This window comes from Hevea brasiliensis, unplaced genomic scaffold, assembly GCF_030052815.1.
Source record: "Hevea brasiliensis isolate MT/VB/25A 57/8 unplaced genomic scaffold, ASM3005281v1 Scaf28, whole genome shotgun sequence".
NCBI lineage: Eukaryota > Viridiplantae > Streptophyta > Magnoliopsida > Malpighiales > Euphorbiaceae > Hevea > Hevea brasiliensis.
In genome coordinates, this window is record NW_026614784.1 from 32,980 (window position 1) to 40,917 (window position 7,938).

Consider the following 7,938-nt stretch of genomic DNA (forward strand, 5'->3'; position numbering starts at 1 on the left):
AAATGGAAAACAACACAGAAAAGAGGAAAACCATATGAATCTTTTGTACAACACAAGAATTTTATTATCATCATTATTTTATACACAATTTACACAGGCTTTGGAATATATATACACCAACAATACATTCTAATTAGCAAATTTACAGTAGAAATTCCACACAATATGAACCAAACACACTACACTTACCAACTATTTATTTACAACTATAGAATGTTTCAAATTAATTTCATACATCAATGCAACAATTTTTTTTTTTCAACTTACAGCAATCTAGCTACTTCTGGCTCCCAACTGATTGCATAGAGAACTGTCTTTCTTCTCGTCTGAAATGAATCCATTCTCTTTCATTATGCCATTCTCCTTTTCCTTCTTATCTTCTTTGGGAGCTTTTTCTTTCTCTTTCCCTTCCTTTTCTTTTACCTTAGCTTCTTTCTTAGATTTCTTTTTTGTTTCCTCAAGAGCAGCAATCAACTTCTTTAAACAAGTCTCTTCGTCTTCTTCTTCTGACTTTGGCATCAAATTCTCTGCAATATCAGCTGGTGTCATCTTCATTTCCTCCAACAAGTTTTGAACTGTTGCAAACAGTTCATGGGATTCGATGTCCAAATAATTCTGAGCTAGAACCTTGAATTCTTCAAAGCAACAGCAAGACATTTCTATATGCTTATCCATCTTTCCTCTTCTGATTAAAGTAGGATCAAGATTTTCCACATAACTTGTAATGACACTAGAATTCTATTATGCATAGCGGAAGCGTGTAAACTGCAAAAAAACAAAGCAAATACACAAAACACTAATATTTACTTGGTTCACCCTCTCAACAAAGGACTACATCCATAGGTATGCCATCTTCCACTATCAATAATAAATAAAACATCATTAAAAGCTCATAGCTATACTACCCATCAACCCAATTACACCGAAGAGAATTAATACTACATCAAATTGCTCATAGTAAATATATTAGTTGGTCTCTCCTAGTCTCCTCTAGACATAACCCATTATATTTACTATTACAACACTACACTACAAAGGGTGCCTTCAACTATATGGGCAAAAGCCCTCTCACCAATGGACAAGAATCCCTTCCTTTTGAATTCTATGTCCTTTCTCCACCTTAGGCTGAAGCCTCTCTCTACTACAATAGGCAAAAGCTCCTCATCAATGGGTAGAGCCAAATCTGTAGCAATTGGCAAAGCCCCTCTCTACAATGGGCGATAGCCTCACTCCATGAGCTGAAAGCAATTCTCTTCAATGGGCAAAAGCCAAATAAACGTTTCCATCATTCTCCTATTTATAGTGTTAATTCCCTCAATCCTTATCTGATTAGGAGTTCCACTCAATTTAGGAATAACACTAAAATAATAGTTCTACTTTATTTAGGAAATATTCCTCCATCCTATTAGGAAATATTTCTCCCACTCAAATTAGGAAAAGGTCTCTCCAAATCCCACTAGGATTTTGAGTCATAATTCTTTTGCACAACACAAGAATTTTATTATCATCATTATTTTGTACACAATTTACACAGGCTTTGGAATAAATATACACCAACAATACATTCTAATAAACAAATTTACAGTAGAAATTCCACACAATATGAACCAAACACACTATTTTTACCAACTATTTATTTACAACTATAGAATGTTTCAAATTAATTTCATACATCAATCCAACAAATTTTTTTTTAACTTACAGCAATCTAACTACTTCTGGTTCCCAGCTGATTGCAGAGAGAACTGTCTTTCTTCTCATCTGAAATGAAGCCATTCTCTTTCATTATGCCATTCTCCTTTTACTTCTTATATTCTTTGAGAGCTTTTTCTTTCTCTTTCTCTTCCTTTGCTTTTACCTTCGCTTCTTCCTCAGATTTCTTTCTTGCTTCCTCAAGAGCAGCAATCAACTTATTTAAACAAGTCTCTTTGTCTTCTTCTTCTCACTTTGGCATCAAATTCTCTACAACATCAGCTGGTGTCATCTTCGTTTCCTCCAGCAAGTTTTGAACTTTTGCAAACAGTTCATGGGATTCGATGTCCAAATAATGCTGAGCTAGAACCTTGAATTCTTCAAAGCAATAGTAAGACATTTCTATATGCTTATCCATCCTTCCTCTTCTGATTAAAGCAGAATCAAGCTTTTCCACATAAATTGTAATGACACTATAATTCTGTTATGCACTGTGGAAGCGTGTAAACTGCAAAAAAATAAAGTAAACACACAAAACACTAATATTTACATGGTTCTCCCTCTTAACATACATCCAAAGGCATGCCATCTTCCACCATCAATAATAAATAAATCATCATTACGAGCTTATAGCTATACTACCCATCAATCCAATTACACCCAAGAGAATCAATACTACATCAAATTGGTCATAGTAAATATATTAGTTAGTCCCTCTTAGTCTCCTCTAGACATAACCCACTATATTTACTATTACAACACTATACCACAAAGGGTGCCTTCAACTATATGGGCAAGAGCCCTCTCACCAATAAACAAAAATCCCTTCCTTTTGAATTTTATGTCCTTTCTCCACCTTAGGCCAAAGCCTCTCTCTACTACAATAGGCAAAAGCCCCTCATCAATGGGCAGAGCCAAATCTACAGCAATTGGAAAAGTCCCTCTCTACAATAGGCGATAGCCTCACTCTATGAGCTGAAAGCCATTCTCTTCAATGGGCAAAAGCCAAATAACCTTTTCCATCATTCTCCTATTTATAGTGTTAATTTCCTCAATTCTTATCTAATTAGGAGTCCCACTCAATTTTTGAATAACACTAAAATAATAGTTCTACTTTATATAGGAAATATTCCTCTATCCTATTAAGGAATATTTCTCCCACTCAAATTAGGAAAAGGTCTCTCCAAATCCCACTAGGATTTTGAGTGATAATTCTTTTGCACAACACAAGAATTTTATTATCATCATTATTTTGTACACAATTTACATAGGCTTTGGAATATATATACACTAATAATACATTCTAATAAACAAATTTACAGTAGAAATTCCACACAATATGAACCAAACACACTACTCTTACCAATTATTTATTTACAACTATAGAATGTTTCAAATTAATTTCATACATCAATGCAACAATTTTCTTTTTCAACTTACAGCAATCTAGCTACTTCTGGCTCCCAGCTGATTGCAAAGAGAACTGTCTTTCTTCTCGTCTGAAATGAAGCCATTCTCTTTCATTATGCCATTCTCCTTTTCCTTCTTATCTTCTTTGGGAGCTTTTTCTTTCTCTTTCTCTTCCTTTTCTTTTACCTTAGCTTCTTTTTTAGATTTCTTTTTTGTTTCCTCAAGAGCAGCAATCAACTTCTTTAAACAAGTCTCTTCGTCTTCTTCTTCTGACTTTGGCATCAAATTCTCTGCAATATCAGCTGGTGTCATCTTCATTTCCTCCAACAAGTTTTGAACTTTTGCAAACAGTTCATGGGATTCGATGTCCAAATAATTCTGAGCTAGAACCTTGAATTCTTCAAAGCAACAGCAAGACATTTCTATATGCTTATCCATCTTTCCTCTTCTGATTAAAGTAGGATCAAGATTTTCCACATAACTTGTAATGACACTAGAATTCTATTATGCACAGCGGAAGCGTGTAAACTGCAAAAAAACAAAGCAAATACACAAAACACCAATATTTACTTGGTTCACCCTCTCAACATAGGACTACATCCATAGGTATGCCATCTTCCACTATCAATAATAAATAAATCATCGTTAAAAGCTCATAGCTATACTACTCATCAACCCAACTACACCGAAGAGAATCAATACTACATCAAATTGCTCATAGTAAATATATTAGTTAGTCTGTCTTAGTCTCCTCTAGACATAACCCATTATATTTACTATTACAACACTACACTACAAAGGGTGCCTTCAACTATATGGGCAAGAGCCCTCTCACCAATGGACAAGAATCCCTTCTTCTTGAATTCTATATCATTTCTCCACCTTAGGCTGAAGCCTCTCTCTACTGCAATAGGCAAAAGCACCTCATCAATGGGCAGAGCCAAATCCGCAGCAATTGGCAAAGCCCCTCTCTACAATGGGCGATAGCCTCACTCCATGAGCTGAAAGCAATTCTCTTCAATGGGCAAAAGTCAAATAAACTTTTCCACCATTCTCCTATTTATAGTGTTAATTCCCTCAATCCTTATCTGATTAGGAGTTCCACTCAATTTAGGAATAACACTAAAATAATAGTTCTACTTTATATAGGAAATATTCCTCTATCCTATTAAGAAATATTTCTCCCACTCAAATTAGAAAAAGGTCTCTCCAAATCCCACTAGGATTTTGAGTCATAATTCTTTTGCACAACACAAGAATTTTATTATCATCATTATTTTGTACACAATTTACACAGGCTTCGGAATAAATATACACCAACAATACATTCTAATAAACAAATTTACAGTAGAAATTCCACACAATATGAACCAAACACACTATTCTTGCCAACTATTTATTTACAACTATAGAATGTTTCAAATTAATTTCATACATCAATCCAACAATTTTTTTTTAACTTACAGCAATCTAGCTACTTCTGGTTCCCAGCTGATTGCAAAGAGAACTGTCTTTCTTCTCATCTGAAATGAAGCCATTCTCTTTCATTATGCCATTCTCCTTTTCCTTCTTATCTTCTTTGAGAGCTTTTTCTTTCTCTTTCTCTTCCTTTGCTTTTACCTTCGCTTCTTCCTCAAATTTCTTTCTTGCTTCCTCAAGAGCAGCAATCAACTTATTTAAACAAGTCTCTTTGTCTTCTTCTTCTCACTTTGGCATCAAATTCTCTACAACATCAGCTGGTGTCATCTTCGTTTCCTCCAACAAGTTTTGAACTTTTGCAAACAGTTCATGGGATTTGATGTCCAAATAATGCTGAGCTAGAACCTTGAATTCTTCAAAGCAATAGCAAGACATTTCTACATGTTTATCCATCCTTCCTCTTCTGATTAAAGCAGAATCAAGCTTTTCCACATAAATTGTAATGACACTATAATTCTGTTATGCACTGTGGAAGCGTGTAAACTGCAAAAAAACAAAGCAAACACACAAAACACTAATATTTACATGGTTCACCCTCTCAACATACATCCACAGGCATGCCATCTTCCACCATCAATAATAAATAAATCATCATTACGAGCTCATAGCTATACTACCCATCAATCCAATTACACCCAAGAGAATCAATACTACATCAAATTGCTCATAGTAAATATATTAGTTAGTCCCTCTTAGTCTCCTTTAGACATAACCCGCTATATTTACTATTACAATACTATACCACAAAGGGTGCCTTCAACTATATGGGCAAGAGCCCTCTCACCAATCAACAAGAATCCCTTCCTTTTGAATTTTATGTCCTTTCTCCACCTTAGGCCAAAGCCTCTCTCTACTACAATAGGCAAAAGCCCCTCATCAATGGGTAGAGCAAAATCTACAGCAATTGGAAAAGTCTCTCTTTACAATAGGCGATAGCCTCACTCTATGAGCTGAAAGCCATTCTCTTCAATGGGCAAAAGCCAAATAACATTTTCCATCATTCTCCTATTTATAGTGTTAATTCCCTCAATTCTTATCTGATTAGGAGTCCCACTCAATTTTCGAATAACACTAAAATAATAGTTCTACTTTATTTAGGAAATATTCCTCTATCCTATTAAGGAATATTTCTCCCACTCAAATTAGGAAAAGGTCTCTCCAAATCCCACTAGGATTTTGAGTGATAATTCTTTTGCACAACACAAGAATTTTATTATCATCATTATTTTGTACACAATTTACATAGGCTTTGGAATATATATACACCAATAATACATTCTAATAAACAAATTTACAGTAGAAATTCCACACAATATGAACCGAACACACTACTCTTACCAACTATTTATTTACAACTATAGAATGTTTCAAATTAATTTCATACATCAATCCAACAATTTTTTTTTTTTAACTTACAGCAATCTAGCTACTTCTGGTTCCCAGCTGATTGCAAAGAGAACTGTCTTTCTTCTCGTCTGAAATGAAGCCATTCTCTTTCATTATGCCATTCTCCTTTTCCTTGTTATCTTCTTTGGGAGCTTTTTCTTTCTCTTCCTCTGCTTTTACCTTCGCTTCTTCTTCAGATTTCTTTCTTGCTTCCTCGAGAGCAGTAATCAACTTCTTTAAACAAGTCTCTTTGTCTTCATCTTCTAACTTTGGCATCAAATTCTCTGCAACATTAACTGGTGTCATCTTCGTTTCCTCCAACAAGTTTTGAACTTTTGCAAATAGTTTATGGGATTCAATGTTCAAATAATTTTGAGCTAGAACCTTGAATCCTTCAAAGCAACTGCAAGACATTTCTATATGCTTATCCATCATTCCCTTTCTGATTAAAGTAGGATCAATCTTTTCCACATAATTTGTAGTGACACTATAATTCTTTCTCCTCCACAAGCTGAACAAATTCCATAAATGAAATTTAGTAACCCTGATAAAGATACCTCACTGCTTTTCTTGCTTTCTTCTTCTTCTTCCTTTTTCTTCTTCGAAATTGGATCTTTCTATTCATCTTCATCTTTTTCCTTCTTTGGCTTTCTCTGACCTGTAAGATCCAGAGAGCAATCAATATCTTCAATCACAGTAATAGACTTACTCTTCGTCTCGATCAATAGCTTCTGAAACTTGCTGTTGTCCTTGACTGTAGTCAACTCAAGATCGTAACATCATAATTCAAGAAATTAGCCATGGAAGCTATCATAGTTGATTTCCTAGTTCCTGGAGGACCATAAAGGAGATAGCCACACTTCCAAGGCTTCCCAATCTTAGCATCGTAGTTTTTCCCCGTGTGGAACTTGATAAGATCATTCTTGATTTCTTCCTCCTTCGTTGCCATTGCTAAAGTATCGAAACTTGCAGGGTGCTTAAAAGCCACATGGCTCCATTTGGTTGCTCTCCATGCATGCCAATACTTGTTGGGGTTTTTGGTATAGAGTTTTCTCTGCCAATTCTTGGCAGCAACGGCCTTTCCTTCTTTAATAACATGATCTATATAAGACTTGACAATGATTTCTCTATAACTTCTACGGACAACGAGCTTGAAATATCTCCTCTCATCCAATTCAGGATAGAAAGTAAATGACTGTTTATTGGGGTTATTTTTTATCGAAGTCCACTAGATCTTTAGCCCATTGAAGTCATCAGTGATCTCCTCATGATCGTCCATGGTGAGAAGCACAAATGTCTATCTTTAACAACATCCGCCTTAAGCCTCTTGGCATGCATGGAGGAGTTGGCACTGAGGTAGCTTTGAATGGCAGCGTAGACCTCGCTATGCTTGAGATTTTCGCCGGTGTATTCATCGAAGATGATTTGGAAATAAGGGGATATAAGCGCCATCAGCTTTTGGCTATGACTTTCAACGTAGCCTCGAAGTTGGTAAGGGAAGTATCATTCATACATAGCCTAAACAAACATTAGGCTGCAATTGCTGAGCCTAGGTGAGTCCACATCTCTACTATACTACTCATTTTCTATAGAGTTGATGAAATGTGTTTGCTTAGGTTGTTGGGTTTTGAGAGACACTTGTATGCGCATTTATATGTGGCTACGGTTCAGGAACCGCAGGTTGAGGTTCAATAAAATTATATACCTGAACAAAACTACCATAGGACGGTTCAAAAGACGGTTTGTGAACCGCCAGTTCCGGTTTAAAACAATTTGAAGGATAGATTGAAAAAGGATAGTTCAAGACGGTTTAAAGGATGGTTTGGGAGTGGTTTAGGGGCGGTTTAAGAGCGACTTAGATGAAAAAATTAGAGAAAAATTTTATTAATTTAAAATTTAAGTTATATTTATAAAAATATTTTAATTTTTTTTAGAAATTTTTCAATCAAAATAAAATAATAAAAAAAATGA

At 35.1% G+C, this 7,938-nt stretch overlaps 1 pseudogene; it reads right to left on the reverse strand.

The window, feature by feature from the left end:
• Window positions 1–273: 273 nt before the first annotated feature.
• Window positions 274–7,532, reverse strand: LOC110644004 (AAA-ATPase ASD, mitochondrial-like; annotated as a pseudogene).
• Window positions 7,533–7,938: the final 406 nt, after the last annotated feature.